At 38.2% G+C, this 12,698-nt stretch overlaps 1 protein-coding gene across 2 annotated transcripts in view; it reads right to left on the bottom strand.

Moving 5' to 3' along the window:
- pak1 (p21 protein (Cdc42/Rac)-activated kinase 1) overlaps positions 1-12,698 on the bottom strand; it is a 39,498-nt gene that overhangs the window by 22,797 nt on the left and 4,003 nt on the right. The window contains exon 2 of one of the 2 annotated variants that reach the window (XM_058633955.1): positions 7,272-7,335. The exons of the other annotated variant lie outside the window; for it this stretch is intronic. The gene's annotated coding sequence lies outside the window, so the exon portion shown is untranslated. The remainder of the gene's footprint in view (positions 1-7,271; positions 7,336-12,698) is intronic. 2 annotated transcript variants of the gene reach the window in all.

The raw sequence follows: 12,698 nt of genomic DNA, 5'->3' as shown, positions 1-12,698 counted from the left end.
TATGACATCATCGTTTTCCCAAAGCAGCATATTGGTTGTCTCCACACAATTACAAATGGGGCTTTTTAAAATGATCCCAATTTGGGACTTGTTTTAAAAAAAAAATAGCATTTTCTGTTTCAGTGGGGATATAAAGCTGACACAATAGAAAACTTATGCCTAAACTACACCTAAAATTCCTAACTGTGAAGTAATGAAGTAGAGATATGAAGAAATTTGTCAAGGTGGTTAGGGACACATATTCCTGTATGGTGGCAAAGTCAGAAGAAATTATTTTCTTTGCTTTATGTGCACTTAAAAATCGGTAGATACAGGTCCTTCAGAGACCTTGATGGAATTTGACTGGACTAACAGTGAATGTGACATGAAAAGCTTAGGCTTCAAACTGGATCCTGATTATGATGCCTACTGGAACGAGTGTCAAACTGAACCACATTTACTGCAGTGTAATTCTGATTTATAGGTGCAAGAAAATCGAGCAACACACAAAACTGGCCTTTTCCATCTAACCGCTGTAACTCTATGCATCATAACCCGCACCCGTTTCCTCTTCATGTTTCTTTCCATCTTCTAGACTACCACATGAACCCCTATTCTCATCTCACATCACAAAGTCCTGGATCTCTGATTAGATTTCTCTTCTTTATGCGCAAATATTTATTATAGAAATCTCCTCATTAAGTTCTAATTTCACGCAGAGAAGAGCTATTAGAGCTATCTGACAGAGAAATTATCTTGTCACAAAGTAATCCCCAGAGACTCTGCTGGGCAGGAAATGTAATGTGCTCTATCATAAAAACTGAAATATGATAAAAAACCTACAGACAGAGGAAAAGACAGATTTAGATTTTTGGATCTGCATAAGAGTGAATTCAATACTACTTAATAGGAAATAAACTAATGTGGGATTACGTGAAATTATGTGAGACACTGTGGTGATTCAGGACATAAATGCATCATGACTTTCTCTCACTATTTGTCTCCTGCTACTTTTATGCTGAATCATTGAAAAGTATAACAATCGATAAAAACTAATGAATTCACTTGGACAGATTTAATCCTGCCAAGGAACAACAGTGACTAATCAATAACAGGAGACTGTGAGAGTCCTTTTAATCACTTCTTAGAAACAAGATTTGACCAAATGTGATGTCTCTTTTTCTATCTCATCTTTTATTTTACTTGCCCCGACTTTCTTTTGCTTCTTTGAGGTTTCATTTCTCTTAAGGTTTTATTTATAATGGCATTCTCCATATCCTCCAAATTTGTTGCTTTCAAATTGTGTTTCTTTGTCAGTCAAAGCACTTTGAAAACATGAGTTTTTAAAAAGGAAATAAAGTTGCTTTAAATGTTATTGCCATTATTAACTAGTCCATACCAGGGCTGAACAATTTTGAATAAATATCTAATTGCGATTATTTTGACTGGAATTGCGATTGTAATATGATTTACGATATCCGAGAGAATGGTCATTTTTACGTAATTATTTTCATTTTCATTCGAAAAACATATTTAAAATGACTACTGTGTGATATTTGTGTGTTTTGTGAGAAACAAAGATGTCCTCTTTAGTCTGTAGAAGATGTGTAACAATTATTAATCTAGAATGATATTTTGACACACATTTTGACTGAAAAAAATATTGAGCCTCGTGCGATTTAAATTTGCAGTAGGCTGTATTACTATATTTTAATTAATTGTTCAGCCCTAGTCCATAGCTGGTTATTTCAAAGTGACAGAAACATACGTATTTATGTGACACAGCAAACCTGTCGCTGGTAGGTTTTATCTGACCCTATAACAGTAACATTACGTTGAGCTGATGTGTCTGTGCACCAAGCCTCAGTGAGTGGTCATTGAGTCACTGTCTGACTGAAACCTGGCTGGTTTTACAGGAAGCAAAAAAAAACAAAACAAAAAAACAAGCATAAGATGGAAAAACTGACAAGGAAACCTGTCAATAAATATATCTGATTCAACATATTCATGATTCCAGGATCACGATGTACGCCTAAAAACAATGAACACCAATTTTTGTGTTTGGTTCTGTAATGATGTGGCCTTTGAAAACTGGCAGAATACATTGCATATGAAAAAAAAAATTTAAGACTGGTGTAGAAATGTTTAAGTGTTTGTTCCTTCACACGGACAGAACATAGAAGGAAAAGGAGGAAGAGAAAAAAAAACTTACTCACAACCTTAATGATTTATCAACACGGCCTCACTGACTGTGTGTGTGTGTGTGTAGATCTCACATACAACAAAAGGTCTGAATCAGCAGCGGTCATTGGTCAGACGTGAGTCACTGCCAGAGATTGATGGGCTATACAAAGTAAACCTGATGGGTTTTACTGAAAAGGAACAGAACTGTCATAACTAAATTCAACACATGGCATATTATGAGCTATAAACATGATGGATGTGTCATACACACACACAAGTGCGCACAAACACACTGCAGTGCAGATAAATCTGTTGCAGCATTGATTGTATCCGAGTGGGAGAAGGTTCTTACAGCAGCTTTAATACAAAGCTGCAGGACTGTGTGTGAATGTTTCACATAAAAAACCTGCTCCAACATCAGTCCATCTCCCTATGTGTCATGCACTGTGTGGCTCCCATTTTCATCCCTTCCTTTTCAGCAGCTGCACAGAATTATAATAATTTGTTTGCAGCGCCACTTTACCATCGACAGGTCAATGCAACTATTTAGAGCTTCAATTCATTACTTAAAAAATAAGAAATTATCAACATCTAACATATAACATCTATACAAAACAAGGTCTGGGAGGTATGGTGGTTCTGTAAAGAAAAAAATATTAATATTGGGTTTTATTTTCACCATTCACATTGCAAAAGACACTGGGTAATATCACATATGGCTCTAAATAGCAATAATGTAAACATGGAACCTGGGTGACTGCTGCAACTTCTTTTTCTACTACACCGAAAATATCCTCCTAAAACTTCCGTTTAAAAGAGGGACTGAAGTTGAAGATATACGACTTTTGCCATGGTAGGGCTTACCAAAATGGGTGAAATATCTATTTATAACTTATCTGACATACAGTGAGAATGCAAATGCTTCAGAACAATATTTACTGTGTGATGTGGGGCAATGCATCATAAATACAGTATAGTGTGTGTACCATGTGATACATCATAACATGTTTGCAGAGTAATGCATGTTCGCTGTGATAGTCAGAGTTCGTCTGAGGTGGTTTCAAGAGGGAGGCTACCTTCTTATCTCATCACTAAAGAAGCAGTGGAGTCATTGTTATTTAGTAACCGTTTCTGACTGAAAGACCATTTTTCTTTTCCCACCAACACTATGTGCTATAAAATAAAACAAGATGGATAAATACCATCAAAAATAATAACTAATACACGCTTGTGCAAGTGTGAGTACCAACTGTTTCAAACATTTATGCATTTCATTTTAACAACAATCCAAAATAGAACAATTAAACTGCAGAATTTGTGGTTTGCTAATCGTGTTGTTTTAAACTGCTATTGATTTGAAAAAAGGTAACATTGTTAATGCTACCCATGGTCCTTTTTTTAATGTTGTGTTTTCTGCTTTTCCTCGTTTGTCGTTTCATGTTTGAGACATGAATCACTGGTTGGAAAACAACAAAGTGAACAACAAATGTAAAAAAGAAGAAAAAATGAACTTTATACCCAATCATGTTGATGTAAAAATGCACAATTCTTACTGAAGACACACCTTTAGAAGTGGGGTATGGACTGGATGAATGGAGGAAAGATTGTTGGTATGCGTTTGTTAAAGGTAATAGAACAAAAAAAAAAACCCTCACTGATGGATTTCTCAGTTCATGTAAATCAATATGACAAGTATGAGGCCATTACAAACACCTTTTGCAAATATATATTTAAACTGTGTGTTATCACAATTTTATTCTTAGTCTTTGTATCATCACATCAGCCCTCGCTGCGTTTAATTCATCTGGAAAGTTTTCAGCTTGCGGCTACTTATAATGTGAATGTGTGTGTGGAGGAAGGAATGAATTTAAAAAAAAAGGAGTGAATGAATACATGAATAAGAAAGAAGGAATCTGTCTACTCTGAGAAAAAAAGAGTGTGCAACAAAAGACCAAGCGAAACACCAGAATTGAGAGACACCGAGAAAGTACACAAAAAAGAGAGAGAGACACACAGACACAAAAAGAAGGGAGGGGGTAAGTGCAGGCCGGGAGAAAAGAAAGAGCGAGGGATCAAAGAATAGACAGAAAGCCGAGTAGCAACACGAGTCCACAGGAATTTAGACAAGAGCATTTTTCACTGGAAACACCGTCTGAGAGCTCACCCCCCTCTCTCACTCTGTTATAGCTGAACCTCTCTCACCCTCACTCCCTCCCCTCCACAGCTTTCCCAGCCTGGTCTCTTTTTCTTTCCTTTATCACCTTGTTCACTGCAACAAAGTTACAGAATCCAAAATAATATTATAAATGTCCAAACGCTTACAAATATAAATACATTTAAAAAAATTCCAAGATGCAAATTGCGGCTTTTACAAAATGTCAGGAAACAAATGTTACCTCTGTTAATATGGAGTTGAGTGCTGATGGGATGTCACACTCCTTCTCTGTTCTGTGTGTTCTTGTGTTTACCTCTTGCCATTTGAGAAGAGGTTTAGTGAAATGTGTTTTGCTATGGCCGATGATGAGGCCACAATTAAGAAACCAGGGCAGCCGATGGCTGATACGGTGACTATTATTCATTTATTTATTTTTTTTTTGTCCTATTTGCTCCGATATTGTCTGGACTTCACCCAGATAAAAATGCTTTACTAACCACTTTACCAAATGTGAATGATTAAAAAGTCGATAAGTGTTAAAAAAAAACATGTCAAGTTGGGAGGGTGTCCACAGGAAGAACTGTCAACACACACTAGCCTACTCGCTTTGGCGAGGACCAAGGTCTGCTGTTTGGTGTTTGTACAGAATAGGAATGTAAACGCACTGGTATTAAACTTCCTTTTCAACAGACAAATACTCACAAGTGAGCAGGTAAACTGCTGGTACAGTGCACTGAGGGTTTTTATATCATTGCATTTGAGAAGGAGTTAAGCTAACTATGTCTAACTATGTTGGTTTGGGATTTTAGAGCTTCCACCAAACATCCACTAGCAAAGCATGAGGGGCTTCGACACGAGTTGCCTCTACACAGAAAGCAGCAGCTTTGGGTTGGAATTGTTTGAAGTTAAGTTTCAAAAATGTCTCAACCAGGTAAAAAGCAGTGGAGATGCCGTTAAATATTAATGTCTGAAAGAGGAGAGGAAGTTGAGGACATGCAGGTGTGGATAATCTTCTACCAGTCAGGGTCGCAACTCCATTTATCAACATTTATTTATCGATTTTCAGATTCATATTTTTACATCGGCAGATTATTAAAAGATACATACGCATCCTGAGTGTTTCTCTTTGTTACACTTATCTACAGTATGCTATGTATGCATTTCATGTGTGTTTGTTAGAGAGAGAGAGAGAGAGAGAGAGAGAGAGAGAGAGATACCTTTGGGACAGGTGTTCCACTGCTTGCAGGTGTTTGTAAAATGATGCTGATGGATTTTGAGGTTGAGTGTGTGTGGGTAACACAATACCTAAAGATACAAGATGTATGTGTGTACACGCACACACACACACACACACACACACACTCCCTGCTAATCACTCTAGGCTGTGTGAGCTAGAGTGATTACAGCTTTGTTTACTGGTCCATGTCTGTGACGATGATGTTCCTGTGAAAATATGATCCGATTGAGCCGATTATTGATTATGTTTGGTTACATAATGACAACATTGAGCTGTGTTGTTGTTATATGATATCTGTGGGTAACCAAGACACACTGTACATTTAAAAGATAACTTATTTTGAAAGGATCCTTTATTTGACACTCAAAATTAAATGATGGGTAAAACATTTATGAAATGTCTAATATTAAGATTCCCCCAGATAATTCAAGTCAAGTCATGTATTTTTTATGATCCTATAGCTCAGGATCATAAGACACAAAGAGAGGCCTGGGACTGTGTCAGAATATAAGCAATGAAAATTCTGCTCCAACAGGACAAAACTTCAGTTGTCAATTAAAATTATTATACATTTTGTGGCAACAGATCGTAGCTGATATTTCTGAATATTTTACATTAATCATCACACACACACGCAGGCAGAGGAAGAGAGCTCAAATACATGGATGCACAATTATGCAGCACATAAAAAATACAAAGTAAACCCTCAGACCCCGCCCCGACCCAAAAAAGATGTCCTCATAAGTACTGTATGAAACGCGCGCACACACACGCATGCGCGCGCACGCACGCACACGTGCGCGCTGGGGGAGGGTCTGTCACCATCCCTGATCTACCAGCTGTCAGACTCCACCCCTCCCTAACTCCATCACCATGGAAACCACATAAATAATAGAGCCTGCAGTGCATGCAAGGAGCCATCGGGCCAGAAAGACAGCATCTCATTAGAGCCAACTTTCCCAATGTGAGACACATTATGAACCACAACACTTTCCAACACCGTCCTACAATGTCCAAAACTGTCCAGCGCTGTCCTGCACTGTTGCACTGACATGTGCATGACATATGGTTTTGATGAAACACCTTTAAACAACTCCTAATGAAAACAGAGCATTTTACTGGAGACATACATGGACAAGCAAAACTGACAACACCAAGAACTAAGAAACTTCAACTACTTTGATTAATTTAATTAATTAATTTGAGTGTTTTATAAAATAACTAAAAACAAGTAATTTTGGTTTTTCGACAATGAGAACATCATTTCAAAATCTGGAAAATTATTAAGATTTTTCAACAATTTATGACATTTTATGGACAAAACGCTAAACTGATTAATCGAGAAAATAGTTGTTGTTTTTTTGTTGTTTTTTTTTAAACATATGACTTCAAGATTTCAAAGAGTGAGATATGTTTTGCTTATTGTCCTAAAATCACTAATTCCACAAACTTAATTAAGGCCAAATGACCATAATTAAAGTGCTTTTAACAGCTGTAGTCAGTTGCCAAATTGTGAGCTGCTTGATACGTCCACCAGCAGGTCAACTGCCAAATACTGAGCAGCAGAAATCATCAAATCCACATAACTCACTGAGAGATTCCAACATCTACCTGAGCCACAGGGAATTGATTGTTCACTGCCTCAGTGCCCCAGAGCAAAGCACAAAATCACACCTGTAGGTGAGCTGCAGTTTGTGTTACAGCAGGCGAGCTTACCTGTTAATGTCGCGTCTGGCTGCTCCACTCACTGATTGGCCGAGGGACAGATTTGACCTCCAGCCTGCATAAAAACAGAGGAACAGCAGTTACCACTCACTGTTCATCAACTCTTCACTGTCTTTGAGAGGGTCTGTCTGAGATCTACAGCTGCCATGATCAGTCCTCCTGTCATTGCTATTGTTTAAAAAGTACATACTATTATGTTACAGATCAATTATTAATATTATAGAATATCAGGGTGTCACATACTATGTTTCAGAACAGATTGGGGATGTGTTGATAAATATAAAAGGGTTAGGGTTACATTACATAGAAATTTGTAATGAAACTTGCTTTCTTAGCACTAAGCACATTTTAAAGTCCTGCAGTGAACAGAGAAGAGTGACAGTGATACCAATCAAGTGTGTGGATGAGACTATTTCAGAGATGTAAACAGGATTATATTATATTAGAAAAATGGCGTTCTACACAAATACATAGAAGAATAGAAGTGTACCCCATGCAACCTGTTCCCGGACTGTTTCAGCAAAAAAATAAAAACAAATACATAAAAATAAATACTTTTGTAAAGTATATTTTAGTGGCAGAAATTTGGAGATGGCTTAATCTAGAAAACAATTAGTGAGCCTTAAAGTTTTAAGAAATAGTATCAACCTATTGTCATTGTGTTTCAGTGCAGAAAGTAATTAAATGTATGAATGAATTAAATATCTTTGTGAGGAACCAATAACATCTGCAGGGGTCAGCTGTGGCTCATGCGGGTCATTGTCTCCTCATTGGAAGGTTGATGATTCAATCCCGCACTCTTCCACCCTGCACATTTTAAAGTTTAAAGTGTCCTGGCACTGTGTGAATGGGACTGTACATTTATAGAGGTGTGATGTGACCTGAAGTGTAAAATGGGGGTGGCTGATCAGACGAGAACATAATTCACCCCAGTCCATTTTGGAATCTGTTTCTTTGTCTTTCTCCTTTTCTTAGCAGATGACCTACACATGCCAACATTCAAACAGTGTGCTTTTGGAAACTGTTTGCATGTGTGTACAGCATGTTGTTGTCATCGACAGCTCAGACAAAGTCAGACAGATGAAGAGTTCAGACGGAGTGAAGGAGGGCAGGAGGTGAGAATGTCAGCCATGCAGCTGTCCACACATTCACATCCTACTGTTAGAGAACACCCACACGAACACCCACACCCACTAATAGTAATACCAGCAGAAGGTCAGGCACACACTTGTAGATTATGGCTTATCAAGGTGTGTGTTAAAGCAATGTGCCACCATCTGTGTGTAGCTTGACAGTCGTGTGTTGCCCTTTTTCACCTGTGCTGCTTAAACACACAGTGTCAGTTGGTACAGCATTGGCCTTTGCAATCCACATACTGTACAGGTGAGCTGCACGTATCTCGCACAGAAACATGACTTATTATCTGATGGACTGATCTAAGCCTCTCACAGCAGTCAGATATGACCTCGTCAATAACAGCAAAACTGCAGAGGTGAGAATATGCTTCCCACAAGTTACAGCAACACCCACAAGTGAATGATCAAGTGACATTAGGTTGTTAGGTGTGTTAGCATAACCCAGTACTTCTCAAATAGGGCGGTGAGGTGTCGGGGGGGCATGAGAGGCAGGGCAGGACAACTCATACAGTGGGGTTTATACAGATAAATAAATAAAAATTATCAGGTTCTCAATAGTATTTCAATTTGGGGGGCGTGAAAACATTTCTGTCCTCTGGGGGGGCATGACAGAAAATAATAGAGAACCACTGGTATAACCGCAGTTGACTTCTAATATGGGGCTTATATACTCATCTATACGCAGATCCTCTTTATCTAAAAATCTTCTAACAGATCTGGTGTCTGTGTCAATGTTATGCACCACTACAGGGTTAAAAAAAATGGTCAAACAATAATTATTATAACAGAATGGGCAGGATTAGATCCAAATTAGCTTTGTCTGTTCAAGTCAAACCTGACGCATCAACAGTAGCGGAAATTGAACATGTTCCGTCCCCCAAACAAACTCCCCCTGAGGCGACTGTAAATTGTATCTGTGAGGTGAAACACACACACTAATTTAGACATAAATGTGAAAGTAATTGTGTTTTATGGCTGTGTGCCTAATCATTTCTGTTGAGCATGCAAATATCTGATGGATGGTGACAAGCTGCTGACAGACACACAAGGAAATATGTTGGATGATCTCAAACTACATCTCTGAAGCAATGACGGCATTTAATTATATCAAGTAAAAGGCTTAAGATTGGGAAGATATTCAGTGTGAATTAACCACAACGGTATAATGGTTTTAATAATAGTAATCTGCTTATTGTTTTCTCTATTGATCAAATGTTTGGACAAAGACATGGGTAAACATCTAGTATGGAATAGCCTTTCTTTATCCAAAACTACTTAATTTTTTGACGGAATATGGACATATTGAAATGTACTTAAACAACCTGTTAACTATCTGTTGACTAATTGAGTTTGGATGAATGCTCTTGAAAATAAATGTCAATTCAGCTCTCTGAATAGGTACCATGGTTCATGACATGTCAAAAAGAAATAAGACTATATTTGCCCTGCAACACTGACTAATAATACATTTTAAATACTCAAGACAGAGAGTGCATGTGGAGGTCAAGCTGACATGTTTGACTGGCCATATTCAAAGTCTGAAGAGCGTTGAATTAGGAGGAGGGTGTTGCTCATGTCTTCCTGTGAAAACACAGAGGTGAGAACACAACATGCAACATTGCTCTGGGGAAGAAACAGAGACACAAATAAGAAGGATGCATCTTTAGACGAGAGAGTGAGAGAGAAAAAGCAGAACAGAGGCTCAGACAGAGACTGGAAACAAATCTTTCAAAAACAAATATCACGGACGAGAAAAACACCACAATTTAAAACTTAATGTGTGCTGTGAAGAATCATCTTAAAACCTTTGAAATAAAATTCTTTGTGTGGTTAAGTAATGAATATTCATGATTTAAAAATGATAGGGTATGTAGGCGATGGGCTGGAAAAAACTATGTGAAAAAGAAAGTAGAGCCTGCACAAACACTCCATTTACCACTTACTTCATAAAGTATAGTGAGAGTTGGTTGCACTGTGTGCACCCCTGAACCTTAAACCCACATAAAACAGCCAGCACTCACTCATTAAAAGAGTGATTTTCACCCCTGAACAAAAGGTTTAAGTTTGAGAAGGAGACAGGAAGTGAGAGAATCCCTCGGGCAGAAATAGAAGAAACAGAGAAGAAGAGGAAAATATAACTAGTCAGTGGATGAGAGTAAAGCAGAGACTTCCTCCATTTGACAGAAGAGAGAAATGAGGGCGTATTTATAGTTAACAGTATTATAGCTGCTCGACTGGTTACGTCAGATAGAGTGAAGATGATGGATGAATGTAGGATGAAGACGAGGTGATGAAGAGGATGAAAGGAGGCTGAAGAGGGGGGAAAGAGGAGGGAAACACTGAAGAAGAACAGGCAACAGGGAGGAGAAAATGATAAATCTAATGCGGAACAGATGACTGGGTAAAAGAAAAAGGGAATGAGGAGAAAGAAGATGATGTAGTAAAGAAAGGAGACAGTTTAGAGAGAAAAATGTGTATGAAGCGGAAAAAGTTCTGAGAAGACAATGTTGAGAGGAAAGAGCAAAGACTGGAGGAAGGAGAAAGATGAGGAGGAGACGTCCTCCAGGGTGGGAGACATTGGTGAAAATGATGTCATGGTGTTGGCATTTGAAAATAGCATTATAGGTGTTTACAGCACTGAAACTCACCCTCATTCACCTTCTTCTCTCCATGTGGGAAAGCAATGAGAGAGAAATATATAGATTGTGTTTGTCAGCACACACCCTGAACCAGAACTTACAGAGTTCTATTACCACACACACACACACACACACACACACACACATACACACAGAACTAATTTTCTTTGGGTCAACCAAACGCTGAAGGTTTCCACTGGGACACTCATGTGTTCATCTCCCAACAGACATATAATATCCAACAAAAACCACCTACAGTATGCAATCATGTCATGATATAATGCACAAGCACACGCACACACAAACTCACACACAGAGACACACAAATGTCTCCATGAATGCAAGGCTGCAGGGTGTGAGCACAATACTTCAGCGCTGAAACATTCAGCTCGCACACACACCACACATTCTATTCTTCTAAGAACACTACACTGATTTCTAACTTTATTTGGAACTTTAACCTCAGCAAACCAAAATTCAAATATGAGCCCTAAACTTGAGATGAGATGAAATGAGGTTCTGAATCATCAGTACCAGGTTTTGGTCTCCTTGAGGACTAGTAGTTGTGACAAGGTCAGTGGTTACAAGAGCTAAGGCTCTAAAGAGGTAAAATAGAAAAACACAAACAAACACACAACCCTAATTATAAAGAATACTTCCCTACACAATTTAAGTGCATTCTTGAATTAAACATTTCACACAGATAACGTTCGTTTGTGACTTATCAATAATAGAGACGCAGTTGACTAAAATTTGAAGCAGGCATTTTACCCAGAGTTGGATTAAGGTTAGTTTAATACCAGGATGAGACCAAAACAATGCGTTAACCCAGTGTGTTTTTTATGACTAGGATGTTGATGCTATGAGGAGAAACCTTTATCTTTTCTTTGCCCTAAACATGCCTTATAACCAGGAAATGTTTGTCGCCACTGTCATTTCCTAATTTTTATCTAAATGTAAATAAGTAATATAATGTTGGCATATACACTACATTTGAAAATGCAGTTCAGTTTTTGTGGGAAGGTGTTTTTTTTTTTTTTTTTTTTTTTAGTAGCCACTCAGTTTACTGCAGGACTGAGATATAAAGGTGTGTGTATGCCACACTATGAAAGAGCAGATTAAGAGACGCATGTGTCACTGGAAGGTGTGGCTGGTCCCAATGAGTGGGTTGTTCCTACACCATATGGTCTCTGGAACACACACACAGACGTCTCATGAGGCGTGTTGTTGGTGTTGGAACGAGGTGAGAGGACAGAATGATTGCTCAGATTATATGTTAAATATATCTGGGTACATCACAGCATTCTGTTTACCTTTGCAGGCCAGACAAATGTAATATCAAACATTATTAGCACAATAGGTTATTTCTCAGCTGCTTATGGATTTTTTTTAACTCTCTTTCTTTGAGAAAACCAGTAAGACATATACTCAGACACTTGTATTCATCCTGGATAGATCCGGGTTCTCTCCTTTGATTAGTTCTCTGATGAAGCCGAGCTCCGTTGCCTGGTTTAATGAAACTAAACTGAAGCAGGGGCAAGTAGAACATTTCAACCTCTGGGTGTTAAGGTAATTACAACAACAGATTGGGACTGTCGTGTTTGATAATGAAACATACTATTAATAGCTTAAGCTTCTTTCAC

The sequence above is a fragment of the Solea solea genome, chromosome 7 (genome assembly GCF_958295425.1).
Source record: "Solea solea chromosome 7, fSolSol10.1, whole genome shotgun sequence".
Lineage (NCBI taxonomy): Eukaryota > Metazoa > Chordata > Actinopteri > Pleuronectiformes > Soleidae > Solea > Solea solea.
The sequence above is the reverse complement of the archived record's forward strand: the minus strand, read 5'-3'. Positions and strand labels throughout refer to the sequence as shown.